We start from the raw sequence: 14,759 nt of genomic DNA on the forward strand, positions 1-14,759 counted from the left end.
TTTTCCCTCTCAAGGCCTTCAACCACGTGGATAAGGCCCAACCATGTTATAGAGTATACGTTTTATTCAAAACCAACTAATTGGGGCTAAGAGATGGCTCATCAGCTAAGAGCACTGGAGGACGAGGGTTCAATTCCCAGCACCTACATGGAAGCTCCCAACTGTCTGTAACCCCAATCTCAAAGACCCTGAGACCTTCCTCTCATCTCCTTTTTATAGCATCAGGCTTGCACATGGTGCATGGACAATACATGCAAGCAAAACATCCACACATAAAAATAAATTTTAAAAAATTTTAACGGAAATGGAAATGTTATTTCCACTTGAGAAATTTTACAGAAACACCTAAAATAACATTTTATCGAATAAATATCATCTGTGACTCAACCAAGTTGACTGAAACACCAACCAAGGACAAGGTATGAACTAGACCTAGGCCCCCTACACATATGTACCCCAATGGGCAGCTTGGTCTTATGTGGGCCCCCTAATAAAGGGAGCAGGGGCTGTTTCTGACAAGGACTTCCTTGCGTGCTTTTTGATCAACTCCCCCTAGTGGGGCTCCTTTGCCAGGACACTGTGGTAGAGCATGTACTCAGTCCTGATGCAACTTGATGTGCAGCGATGAGGGGGCTCTCCTTTTCTGATGGGAGAGGGGAGGGAGGAGGGAGAGAGGGTGGGACCAGGGGCGAGGAGGGAAAGAGCTATGATTGGGATGTAAAGTGAAGACAGAAAATAATATTTAAAAAAAAATTTTTTTTTTTTTTAAAGAAACACTGTTCCCAGGGCTTTAGGCAAAAAGGCCTGGCTCAGCGCCTCGGCATTAGAACTGGCCACTCATCCCAAAATGCCAAGCAAAGCAATGTCAAGAGTGGCAGGTCAGAAAAAGAAGATTTAATCAGTGCAGCATGCTGGGAAGAACAGATATGGGCTCAGTGACTTCAAGCCTGTCTTCAGCAGCTACCAGGAACTTTCTGCAACTTTATACAAGAGAGATAAGAAGGAAGGGATCGGTTTCTGAACAGCTGACCAAACAGGTGACCTGGGCTGGGCCAATAGTTTGGTTGTGAAAAGTTGTAGCTTTTATCACTTGTGGGTACTATTCGGTTCCCACGAGTATTCCTGCTCTAGGATACAACCTTGTCACAGGGGATAATTGTACCATTGTAGACATGGAGGGTGACCTGTCCAGTAGTAGGGTTCCCTGCTCATAGAGATTACTGCCAATCAGTCCTGTTGTTCCTAGAAGCTAAGGTAACTACAGAAACCAGTGGGTGGGAAGAAGTTGAAGAGGCAAAAAATGCAAGTGGAACCCTTTTGAAAAAGTGCAAAGGCCATGGTGCACAGTGTCTGGGTCTCCTGTAGCTAGCTGAATATGAGATCAATGTAACTCTTAGAAGTCTGGTTTTTAGTGGTTTAATTTTTGAAGAAAACATTATCAGCTTGTATTTCTAAAAATCAAGTTATGGCTTTCTGGAAGCAAAGGGAAGGGGTGCCAGTGGTTGGATGATGGGACTAGATGTCCATACCATAATGCTGACACTGACCCACCCTTCCCTTAAAAGGGCTGCCTCCCTCACTAGGTAGGAAACTTTCCTAATCGAGTGTTCATTGTATTCATCTTTGTATCTACAGTGCCTGTTTCTGAATAAATAAATAATAAATGGAACTAAAGAGGCTCAAATTCTAGAACTATCACTGGCTAACTTTGTGCCTTGTGGCAAAGTAAAAAGAAGAAGAAGAAGAAGGAGAAGAATTACAAATAATCATTTCTTCTAAGGCAGGAGTGGCTGCATGTGGGTTCTTTTCTCCGAAAGGCTGGGCTGAAAATCTGGCCCAGAGTTTTTTGTTGTTGTTTGTTTTTTGTTTTGTTTTGTTTTGTTTTAGCCTTCTGGAGGCTAGCTGAAGAATGCTCCGACCTGGTCTCGAAGGAGACCTTCTGGGAAGGGAGGAAGCGCCCGCAGTTGCCCTCACCTGGGTTGAGACAAGAGAAATCTGCGTTCCTTCCAGAGGGGTAAGGGGGGCTCTGGCTTGTGAAAGGCCAGACTACACTTTATTAAAATAAAGACAAAAGAGTCAAACAACTAGATTTTAATTCACTAAACTTAAAAGGAGAAGGGCAGAGAGCCATGGGGAAAGGATGGGGTGAGTGTCCCGCAACCTTCCAGCCCCTGAGTTTTTAAACTAAGCTTATTTGAATAGCAGGAGACACTCTCAGGACACTTCCCTGGGCTTGTCTCCAGAGCACCTTTGATATGTTGTTCTTCAAGGAGCCAGCTTTTGACACCTTTTGTGTGGGTTAGGATCTGCAAGGAACTATCCTTTAACACATTTGGGTCTGGCCGCCTGCCTGTTGCCAGCAGAGGTTCCGCTCACCTACTTCCGAGCACTAAGTTTACCGGGAGGGAGGGAGCATCTGTCCTCCTGCCTGCAGACAAAGGCCCACAGCTGCACGTGCCTGTAACACCTGTCAACACTAGGGGCTTCAGGTAGGAGGCCAGACTGAGCTACACAGGGAGTCCTTGTCTCAGAAAACAACACAAGTCATTGTTCTACTAGAATATAGCGCTGGAAACCCGTCATCTAGTCTAGCTATATTATCCTATAGGTCTGTGGGGGAGTTCCGGGTTATTCGGAACATTGATCCATCAATGTTCTACTACTAGCTAGCTTTGTCATCTTTCTAAAGTACACGATGAGACGTTTCTTTGAACTAGAAGAGTAAATGAAACCGTAAACACACACACACACACACCCCTACCTCGTTATTGATGAGTTCGTCTTTTCTTTCAGGGCCTGAGGTCGGGTCCGTACCCCACCCCCCACCCCTGCACTTAGCAGGGTAACTCAGCAGCAAATGTTCTCAATTATACTTCAAGCTGGTTCCTATATACGATATATCAGGTTCCAAAAAGGGAAGGTAGCCAGTCATCAGCTAACCAATGAACAAAAGTAGTTTTAGTCTGTCACTCACATATGCGTAACACGAGAGTATATCATTTCATGGGGCGGGCGGGGGGGTGGAGAGGAGTAACTGTTAGTGTTCATTGCAGTATGCTGGAACTTTCTATGCATTATCTCAAGTAGCACAACAGCCCAAGGTTGTGCATACTAGTGTTCTTCACAGTTGGGTCAGGCTCACAGAGGTAAAGTAACCTGCTCAAGTAACACCCACACCCTCAGAAGTGAACCTGCAGCATCGCAGCCAGCAAAGTGCAATCTCAGAGGCCGACACCCAGCAGAGGCATCGGAGACATCAGCAGTATTCGTCCAGACGCTCTGTTAATTGGATTGGAGCGGTAGGTTTAAGCATGGAAGAGCTTCTGCAGAAAAGAGGGACTGGATTGCGCAGCCCGGACCGGTCCACTAACTACCGGGAACCTGAAGAACCTCGGAGCTGTAGAGATGGCCTGCCGGAAGTGACGTCACACGCGGAAGTTGTGGAGGCGGGGGCGGCGCCTGCGCGCTGGGGCAGGAGTCCCGAGCTGTCAGAGGGACACTGTGAGAGGAAGGCTAGCGGGCGCGCGGACTCCGCTTCGGGCCGAGAACCTTGAAGAAGTAAGTCTTCTAGGAACCTGGCGGCGCCAGCGTGTGCTGGCGACGTGGCTTCTGGGCCAGCGGCGACCTGCCCGTTCCTCAGCTGGTGATGGAGTAGGGGGACAACGACCCGGTCTTCTGTAGGTCGGTGCCTTGCGAGTGGTAGATGCCGGTAGGAAAGGGTTTGTACCCGAGTGCAGCCGCCAAGAGCATCCTAAGTGTCAGCATCCCGCCTCTGAATGCACATGGCAACTCCAGGTTACTTTGCTTGCTCCCTCCCTGCCCTATGATAAGGGTGCAGAAAAAAATCCGGACGCGTTTGTTTTAAAGTTAGTGAAATTTACAAATGGGTCCTAATCTCTTGGTGGAGAGGATAAGGCTTCCTGCGGCTACCTTTACTTTTCTGGGCAGATTCTGGGGAGAACGGGGTGAGGAGGTGATACCAGGGAGGTCTTCGAATAATAAACCGGCGTTGTCACATGGTGGTATAAATGCCTTCTTTTCAGCAGTATAAGCTTTCTTTTCCTTAAAGATTTCTTACGTTAGCATACAGCATTTGAAAGATACATGAGATTTACAACGAATATAAAAACAGTAATTTATAAATACACAGTTAGGCTTCACCTGATGCGATTGTACAACCCCCGCCCAAAGCAAAAACCTTGAAGGTTAGAGTGTTTCCTTTGTTTAAAGCGCCATTAAATGTAATGAAAAAAAAAAAATGAGAATGCACTCTGCAAAAGCAAGTACTGTAACCACCTTGTTTGAGCTCTCAGATGAAATACAGTCCACACGACACATAGTGCTGTGTAATCGGGTCTCGGCAAGAGCTGCCACCTACATGCAGCCTCACTGAGGTGGCTGTGCGTGAGCTATCAAGATCTTGAAAGGTCCCCAAAATGTGCCATTAGATTGGATAGAATGGAATTAGGAAACCATGAACTTATGTTGCATGGTTGTGTTTTGCCTAAGAAACTAGTAAGCGTCTATAGATTTTAAACCTGAACTTTTCCTCAAGTCAGTTGGAAACTCCAAAAGTAAACATGTAAATACCCCCCTTTTGCAGTCAAGTTTATGTTTGTTAACATTTATATCTTTTCCCAATTCCTGGACGCTACTGGTAATCCACTCAACCCCATTGTATATCCCTTTACTGTGCTGCCGTCTTAGAATATATTTAAATATGATAAACATTTTAATTTTGAGATCTTCTAGCTCAGTATGATTGTTTCTGTATAGTCTTGGCCACTTCAACCATGTCCGGGGGCGTGTCCACTAAATCACATATCTAAGTGTCCAGATGGTGTAGCCGATATTCATAATGTAATTGCGTCCCAGTGGGAACCTAGGCATGTGTATTGACATTTGTGTGATTTCCAGCTTTGCAGAACCCTGTGCTACCTATGGACTCTGAGATGGGCTTCCTGTAAAGAAACCCCTGACGCATTAACGGACAAAACATGAGTCAATTTGTGCTGTGGCATTCAAATCCCAGCATTTTGGAAGAGGTAAGTTGTTGACTCTGTCTCATATTAGAGGAGCCCTGACTGAGTCCAAAAACAAACAAACAAACAAAAACAAAACACACACACACACACAAAAAAAACTTAAAGAAGGTAGAAGCAACTCAGACTTAAATCTTTGTTTTATTTAAAATCAGGTTCTTCCGAGGCAAGGCGTGCTTTGTTTGTGTGATGACGTGTGACTGTTTCCCTGCCGAGGAGGTCAGTAATGAAAGAGAAGAAGCCAGGCGCACTGTGGAAAGGTTACTTGCCCACCGTCCTTTTTGGGAGAGCCTCCTCCCATGCTTCTCAGTTTGGTAGAAATAGCCAGTGGTTATTATGTTAAAATAAAGGCTCAAATACTCATCTAAACCCTGTGGCATCCAAGCTTGTCTGCAAAGTAGGGCGTGTCTCAAAATCTATTGAGCAACTCTATTTTTGTGCCTTCAGTTTATGCAAGGCACAAGTACCAAGTCTTCCCCCCTTATCTTGCCTTATTTATATAATCTTTCCCTTTTTCTCCCCTTCCCATTTCTTAAAAAAACAAAACAAAACAAAAACTCTGATCTTTTATCTTTCTGTTGCACCCTCCTTTGTTCCTTTCCTTTCTTTCTTTTTTTTTTTTTTGGTCCCATTTCCATTTTCCTAATTCATTAGTCTGCTTTCAACTCTGTGAGAATATGTTTGGCATCTTCTAGTCACCAGGCATTTAATTTAAAGGCATCTTCTAGTTTCCTTTGTGGATATACTGATTTCTTGCTTACACTTACTTGAATCTCTTATAACAGGTGCTACTTGTAATAATTCATTTCGCACACACAATTGTGTTTGCACACAGATGTGCGCGTGTAATGATACAATATTATATGAAATAAACAGTAATGATAACTGGAAATAGACACGCTGCAGTGTGGGTTTGGCTAAGCGGGTATCTTCCTACATGTTACGATCTACAGCTGATGTAAACGGTAAAGTGCAGCCAGAGACACACGTGTGGAACAGTCCCCCAAGGTCCACTAGAGAACTGTGTGTGCAGCGTGTTTTCATCTGTTGTTTTAAGCAGCGTATGTCTGCGCGTGCATACCCTGCGCGTGCACACAAACATACATATGTAGGAGGTTTCTTCAAACCTAAGCAAAGAACATAGACTCGCTGTATAAAGGAGGAAGAAAAGTTAGGTGTGTTCTTCATACTTTCTGCTAGCTTCCCTTTTTTCTTTTTGAAGTGGCCATGTATTTTCAGAATACTATGAAACAGAATAACAGCAAAGTGGTGGCCAGTCTGCCAAACACAGGAGCCCCTCACTACCCCCACCGCGCGGTTAGGACGAGGGTCAGACAGTGTTCTATTCCTTTTTCAGAGCTTCCGGGAGGGTCTTCTGACATTATGTAGGTTTAAAATTTCCCCATTAGGTTGTTGCTGTTAGTATGAGCTCATGCCAGTGAATCTAGTTCTATGAACAGTGCGAGGTATGCCTCTGACTTGACCAAGTGAAATGGCCGCTCTTACCTCCGCTTGTGGGGTACTTTCTGTTCTTCTGAGCGGCTGAGGGTCACTGATTGGGATGGGGTGTGCTCCAGTTAGGTGCTCTGCGCTGTCGTGGTCCTAACGCTCAAACCCATGGCCCTGCACTGTTCTAGGCCAGTATTCTACCCTGCCCTAGCATGCTGTACTTTAAGCAATTCTCACAGCTACTGTACCGCATGTGTGCCTGGTGCCGTGGAGGTCGGAAAATGTGTCGGATCCCCTGGGACTGTAGTGTTGCAGACATCGTGAGTTACCGTTTGGGTGCTGAGAATTGAACCTGGGTCCTCTGGAAGAGCAGCCAGTGTTCCTAACAGCTGAGCCACTTTCCCAGCTTCTCCATGGTCTCTGTGGCGTTTATGACTCCTTTAAGACATTTCAGAGAATGACTTGTTCGCTCAGCAAAATCAGGAAGGCAGAAAAGTATTTGTGTTCTCTAGTACTTGGCATTGGCTAATTACCTTGGAGTCAGCAAAAAATGTCTGGTGGCTTTTATTTCTCCAGATTCTTTGTCTTTTCAAACTTTTATTGCGGGGCATTTAGAATGACAGCACCATGCACCTTACAATACTACTGGTAGAGTTTTCAAGTATGTGAAAATACAGGCTTTATTAATGAAGCTTGGTTTGAGCATAGTCTATGCATGCTGCATACATATGTGACACCACTGGTTGTGTGACTTGTTAAAATGAAGTCACTGCAGCTAGGGTCTGGGTCATGGTTAATGGCATTGAGCAGGTTTTAATCTGTCAGAGATTTCAATTTTTTGCTTATGAGTGGTGCTGGGGGTTGAATTTGGGGATCTTAGGTGCTCTGCGTGTGCTTATATGATTGAGCCCCACACCCAGCTTTGACTGGGATTTTATTTATTTAAAATGAAGTCAAGCTACCCACCGTTTCCCCACCTCCTGAAGAGCTACAGTCCTCGTTGTTTGATTTTGATTTGCCCTCCCTTAAGATTTATCTATTTTGATGTGTATAGGTGTTTTAAATTTTTCCTGCATCTATGTCTGTACCATGCGCATGACTTGCCCGAAAAGGCCAGAAGAGGGCGGCAGATCCTTTGGGACTGGAATTAGAGATGGTTGTGAGCCACTGTGTGGGTGGAGTTCTAAGAATTGAACCCAGGTCCTCTGAGAGAGTAGCCTGTGTGCCTAAGGCCTGCGTTCCTACTGCTATTTATATTTATACTGTTTTATACATCTTTCCAGCCCCAGGTCTGTATTTTATGCTGCTATTAGTGTACTACTTTGTATTTTGCATACAAGTGTCTCTTTTAAGTGACACTTTTTCCCTTTAAGGTCTTTGAGATTAATCACTATTGTCTTGACCTTGCATTCTTTTCCTGTTGTTGATTAAAAAAAAAAAACAAAAAAACAAAAACAAAAAACCTAAAGGAGAAAGGGCTTATTTTAGCTCACAGGTCCTGGTTATGGTCTGTCACGGTGAGGAAATCAAGGCTTCAGGAGCTTGGAGCAGCTGGTGACACTCCACACACAGTGGGAATAGAGCGAAGGATCCATGCATCACATGCTGAGCTTGCTTTCCCCACTCTATGCATCCTCCTGCTTAGGGGATAGCGCCTCCTGTAGTGGGTGGGTCTTCCCACCTCAGTTAATACAATCTAAGTCATTCCCCGCTGACATGCCAAGAGGCATGCAGGTCTCCTACATGATTTTTTTTTAAATTTGCATAAGGTAACAACACTGTTTCTCACAGTCACAAAGGGATGGTCACAGGCAGGATGTCTGGAGTGGCAGTCGTGTTTTGCTAAAGGAGAAAAGAAAAAAAAAAAAGGCTACTATTAAATTTAGATTGCCTCCCTGAGTCAATATGCTAAATGCTGAAGGTGATACAGAAATAAAGGAGATGAACGTGGACATAAACAGTTCCTGAAGAGAACATAGAATTGAGAAGAATACACTAGTTTATCTATTCAGTGTCTGCCTGTCTGCCTGCCCTCCCTCTTTGTCTCTCTCTATTCTTGTTCCCCTACCCCCAACTTTCTCTCTCTCTCTCTCTCTCTCTCTCTCTCTCTCTCTCTCTCTCTCTCTCTCTCTCTTTCTCCCCACCCTCATCACAAGCCAGAATTCCAGATAGGAAGTTATTAAAAGTCAGCCATTTAAAGGCCTCAGACCAAGGACTGTGCTGGGCTAATTCATGATTTTGAGAGTATCTTAAACGATTTTTTCTTTTTCTATTTATTTATTTATTTATTTATTTATTTATTTAGAAGTTTTAGGATTACTCTAAAGGTTCAAATGACAGGAAGGCAGCAAATCCTGAGAATAGAAACGTTAAGCTTTAACAAGTCACTGGCTGGGCTGGGGAATGGCGCAGTGAGTAAACAGTTAATGGTTGAGGGTCTTTCAAGATTTTCTTCATGATATTGGGGAAAAAGCTCAACTTATTGTTTTCCCATTTTAATTAAAGTAGACCCTTATATAAACTTATGCCTTTCCTGCCATTTCTGTTGTGTATAATTAAGTAGACCTTGCTAACCCAGAAAGTATGAATACACAAAACTAATTAATAGATACACGTTAGGGTATATGAGAGCGTTTTTATTTTGTTTTTATTGTTTTGCTTATGTAAAGGAGTACTCCGATCAGGTAGCTTAGGGGGCCTGGGACTATTTTGGGTTTTTATTTGTCTGTGTTTTTCCCTATAAAAGAAAAGATCCTGGAAGAGCTGAGGGAACTTGTGAAGTACATTGCTCTCTGCCCACTTTGAATCCAGAATTAATTCTGAATGAAAGGAGACATAGGACCAGTGAGAGGTGAGATGGACCGTGCTTGAGAAGCAGCAAGCTCCAGGGCTTAGGGTAGCGGAAGTGAGCCTGAGCATCAGGAAAGCAGTAGAGGGGCTTGTGTTGTTGGCAGAGGGTACACTAGATTATTTTGAAAGCCCCTTTCAAATCCAAAAAGTTTTACTATAGCATAGTAAATTGATTTATTATAGATGCATTCTGTTCCTCAGTTTAATTAGCAATGCCTAATTGCGTGTGTGCATGCATGTGTGCATGTATGTACATTCGTGCACGTGTGCATGTGTTTTCATTTATGTATGTGTGCATGTGTGTGCATTCATGTATGTGTGCATGCCTGCGCGTGTGCATGCGTGTGTGTGTGCGCGCGCGCATCAGAGATTGATATCAGTATGTGTTCCTCAATCACTTCTCACCTTATTTTTTCAGACAGGATCTCCCACTGAACCTGGAGCTCACAATTTGGACTAGGCTGGCCAGTAAGCCTCCAGATCCTCTTGTTTGCACTCTGGGTACTAACTAGGGTTACAGATGTGGTGTCACATGGTGCTTTTACACGGGTTCAAGTCTTGACCCTTGCACTGCAAACACTTTACCAACTGAACCATGTCCCCAGACTCAGCAGGGTTTTTTTTTTAAAGATATATTTATGTATATGAGTACTTGTCTGCATGTACATCTGCATACCAGAAGACAGCATCAGGCAGTTGTGAGCTGCCATGTGAGTGCTGGGAATTGAACTCAGGACCTTTAGAAGAGCAGTGAGTGCTCTTAGCCACTGAGCCATCTCTCCAGCCTCTGATTCAACAGGTTTTTTTTTTTTTTTTTTTTTTCTATTTTCAAGACGGGGTTTCTCTGTGTAGCCTTGGCTGTCCTGGACTTGCTTTGTAGACCAGGCTGGCCTCGAACTCACAGTGATCCACCTGCCTCTGCCTCTCGAGTGCTGGGATTAAAGGCGTGCACCACCACCACCTGGCTACTCAACAATTTTTTAAAGCTTGAACTTTTCTTGGGAACAAAGCAAGCAGACAAATAAAAGCTAAAAATTTTTTAAAAATTGTTTTTTAAAGACAGTTACAATGTAATCAAAAAGTCATTGAAATTAAAAATCCTTTTCAGAGAATGGAGAGGTGGCTCAGTTAAACAGTGCTTGCTGCTCGGTTATAAGGACCAAAGCACCCATGTAACAAGCCCTGCATCTGTCAGACAGCTGTAAGTGCAGGTCCATCTTCAAGGGATCTCATACCCTGTGCTCATGGAGGTGCCCATCTACACACACACACACACACACACACACACGTACACATGTGCTCATGCCCATTCATGTGCACATACAAACAAATGCGTTCATGAATTAAGTGAATTCTTATAAAAAGCTCACTCCAGATAGCTCTTAGGACAAACAGAACACAGCCCTTCTGTTCCCCGCAGGGATGTAGTCCATTTGTAATTACCAACTCAGCTGGAACTTCAGATGGCTATAACTTCAGTTACACTGAACAAGCGTACAGTATTTTTGGTAGATGCTTTCCAATTGGGACTTGAAAAGTATTTGGAATTTTCCCCTTTGAAGGCTTTGTTATTTTCCTCCATATATATGTACATATATATATACACACACACATACATACATATGCACACTTTAAAAAAGCTTTTCCCCAGCTAGGTATGGCTGTCATCCTAGCCATTGGTAGCTTAAGACAGGAGGGTCAGAGTTTGAGGTCATCCTGGACTTATGGGAGACGTGCACAAAAAGCATTTAAACTCCAGTTTCTTCCCTGCTCTACAAAATCAATTTGATTTTATGCCTTTTTTTCTAATAAACATTTTTACTTTGCTCTTAGAGATTGAAGTGTTCTTAGGAGCATCTCATACTTTGGCTGTCAATCAGAGATTCAGGAAAGTATCATTAAATCATTGTATCTGAGTCAGCCTGTAAGAAGTTCTGTGGGAACTTCCGATTCTGTTACCGTTTGTAGTGGATAATGATAACCAATAAGACTAAGCCAGTGAAATTATGTGTACTAGGTATTTATAAGGCCTTTGGTTGATTTTCCTCATTTTCTTATAGTGTGGTATCTAGTGATGTAATTGTTTCACCTCTACAAACTTTTAGACTTTATAGTAGATTTGTTTTGTTTTGTTTTGTTTTGTTTTTAAGCATCAGGTACCACGATTTTGAAGACCATGGCTCATCCTTGTGCATTCAAGAATTGAGTGTGAGTGACTTCGAGATGCAGAGCCTCTTTAGAAGCTTCACATGTCATCTGCATTGAGGCTTTGCTTTAAACCCTCACACAAGTAAATGCTCAAAGGGACTGCAATATATTAGTGCAGTTTTATGTCTCTTTCTTCTGCTTCAACTTCTTTAGCCATCACGGTCCTTCATGTTTCTTACATTACTGTAGACAAGAACCAAAGAAATGGTACCTTCTAGAAGCTATTATGCTCTGTGGCCTTTGTTAGTGGAGAAGTATGAACTTGGCGGGAAATTTTCACTTGGGTTTTATTGAAATTTTGAATGAATAATGTGAAAGTGAGGATTATGTATTTTTAAGTATGAGGTGTGCAAAGCCCTGGGTCCATCTGCTGCACTGTGTGCGCATGCGCCAGACGTACGGGGTACACTCTCAGAAACCAATCTTGAGAAAGGGGCCCTAAAAGCTAACGGCTCTTACTCCACCACTGCCTCCTACTAGCTCCATGCCTGGGACGGTCAGAGCATCTCTCTGGATCTTCATTTCATTGGGCAGCTGTTGTTTACATGGAAAAATGCAGAGCAGGGTACTTCCAGTGTCTCTCACATGGCAAGAGTGCATGTTGTGTCCATTTTTATATGTAAAAAATGTGCAGTGGCAATTAATTTTTTCTTGTGTGTTGTCATCGTAGTTTTCAAAGTGCTAATTTTAGTTCTAGTGCCTCTGTGCACATTTTAATTTCCTGGAGAGTCATCATTTCATTTCCCTTTATATTTGTGAGTAAGGAATCAATACTTACTTAATATCAATGGCATTTGGTTTAATTGAAATGTTTTGTGTTTCATAAAAAAAGAGAAAGCCAGGTAGCTTGTACTACTGGTTATTCTGGCACTTAGAACACTTAATGACTGGTTCAACTTCGATGCATTAGAAAAAGTATGCTAATATTTTACTCTCAGAATTTTATTTTATTTATTTTGATGTGTGTGTGTGCATGAGTGTGTGTAAGTGTATGTGAGTGTGTGATCACGTGTGAATGTGTGTGAACATGTGTGTTAGTGTGTGTGTGTGAGACTGAATGAGTATATGTGAGTATGTGTGTGAGTGTGTGTGTGAGTGTGTGTGTGAGTGTGTGTGTGTGAGTGTGTGTGTGTGAGTGATTGTGTGTGAGTATATGTATGAACTTGTGTGTATGAGTGTATGTGTGTGTGAGATCATGTGTGAGTGTATTTATATATGTGAGTGTTTGTATGTGAGAGCATGTGAGTGAGTGTGTGTTGTATGTGTGTGAGTGTGTATAAGTGTGAATGATTATATGTGGGTGTATGTATGAGCATATGAGTGTATGTGAGAGCATGTATGTGAGTGTATGTTTGAGTGAGTGTGTGACACTATGAGTGTACGTAGATGTGTGCGAGAGTGTGTGAGTGTGTGTATGTGTGTGAGTGCATGTTTGTGTGTCTGTGTCCAGTGCCATTCCTCATGTGCTGTTCCTTATGTACCATCCATCCTTTCTTGTTTGTCTGATACAGAATCTCTCATTGGTCTGGAACTGGCCAGTGGTCAAGAAGACAAGGCTGGCTGGCCCTAAGCCCCAGGGATCTGCCTGTTTCTGCTTCCCCACCACTGAGACTATAAACTCATACCAAGATGTCTGCTTTCCCCCCAAATGTGGGTTCTGAAGATCAAACTCATATTCTCATTCTTGCAAAGTACCTTACTAAGTTCATCTTTAGGTTCACAATTTAAGATAAAGAAAAGCTCACTGTAATCAGCTTATTCAATTGTTTCCTATAAAAACAGACATGTCCTCTTTGAGGACATCATCAGTTATCAGAGGTTGGCTGTTACAGAATGGAGTGCTTTCTTCCAGAGGTCATACATTCCAATTTAAGGGTGAGGAGGTATTTATTTATTTTAGTGTGTGTGTGTGATGTGTGTGTGTGATGTGTGTGTGTGTGTGTTCACACATGCGCAGGCCACTCAGCTTTTATGTAGGTGTTGGGAATCTGAACTCAGGTCCTCATGTTTATGTACCAAGCATTCTACCTACTAAGCCATCTCTGCAGCCTTGTTTCTCCCTTCACTGATCTGAAGTACTTGGCGTCTTGGAATTGCTTGGTTAAATTTAACAGAAGGCTGTACAAAGCACTGATTTTTCTCCTTATGCAAATCACATAAGTGTATACAATCCTAGGGATGTAAACATTTGTCAAGAGATGTAAAGTGTAGGCACTAGCTACTTGTTTCCTAGTCATGGCCAAGCTTCTTGCATCGGTGGAAACAGAACAAATTGCTAGATTTTGAGAGTCGAGGAGGCTGTTAGACGTGTGACAGTTGGCAGCTGTGGTGAAAAGGACTCTCCTGTCTGTAACTGACGTTCTGTTGTTCCTTGATCCTCCCCTAAACCAGAAAGCACATTGATTTTCGTGACCATGCAAAAAATACTAGCTGCCTGTGAAACAGCCCCAAACCCAGGAAGTGGCTATGTTGGCTGTCCTTGTCTATTGTCTTCAGCCCCTGTGAGTCTAGCCTGCCACCAGCCTCTCTTGTCCATCTTCTAAATACCTTTAAGCCACCTCTTTCAGATCTGACCCAGCATCCTTCTCTGTTGTCATGTTTGCCTGAACTTCTGTAAAGGGGTCTTGGTTGGCTTTCTGTATTTACTCTTTTCTCCTCTAAACCACTGCATTTATAGTAATCTTTTTTTTTTTTTTTTTAATGTAGTTGTAATCTTTTGGGTCCCCTGATTTAAATTCTTGAAGTTTTATTGCCTTTAGAATTCAGCCCAAAATGTTTAGTGCATTAGGGAGCAGCTGCACTGCATTCCAGTTCCCCTGTACTGTTGTCTCTGGTGGTTTGAATGAGGGATGTCCCCATAGCCGCAGACACTGGAACACTTGGTCCCCGGTGGGTAGCACTGCTCAGGAGGTGCAGCCTTGCACTGGAGGAGCATCTGAGAACATGGGGCCCCATCCTACTTCCAGTGTGTTCTCTCTGCTTTGTACTAGTGGTTGAGATGTGAGCTTTTATTTTCCTGCCCCCACTGCCATGCCTGCCACTTGCTGCCATGCCCTCCCTGGCACCATGACGGACTGGACTCTTACCCCTTTGGAACTTTAAACGCAAATAAATTCTTTCTTTTATAAGTTGCCTTTAGTCATAATGTTTTATCACAGCAACAGAAAAGTAACTAATGCGGCATCCTAACCCTGCTTATTGAACTCACAC

The 14,759-nt window shown here is 43.2% G+C and overlaps 1 long non-coding RNA gene across 1 annotated transcript; it reads left to right on the plus strand.

The window, feature by feature from the left end:
* The first annotated feature begins 3,736 nt into the window (after nt 1-3,736).
* Nucleotides 3,737-5,436, plus strand: LOC127193405 (uncharacterized). Its single transcript, XR_007831099.1, has 3 exons — nt 3,737-3,755; nt 4,918-5,045; nt 5,198-5,436. It is a non-coding gene; the product is annotated as an uncharacterized LOC127193405 (long non-coding RNA).
* The last annotated feature ends 9,323 nt before the right edge of the window (nt 5,437-14,759 follow it).

Source organism: Acomys russatus, chromosome 8, assembly GCF_903995435.1.
Source record: "Acomys russatus chromosome 8, mAcoRus1.1, whole genome shotgun sequence".
Taxonomy (NCBI): Eukaryota; Metazoa; Chordata; class Mammalia; order Rodentia; family Muridae; genus Acomys; species Acomys russatus.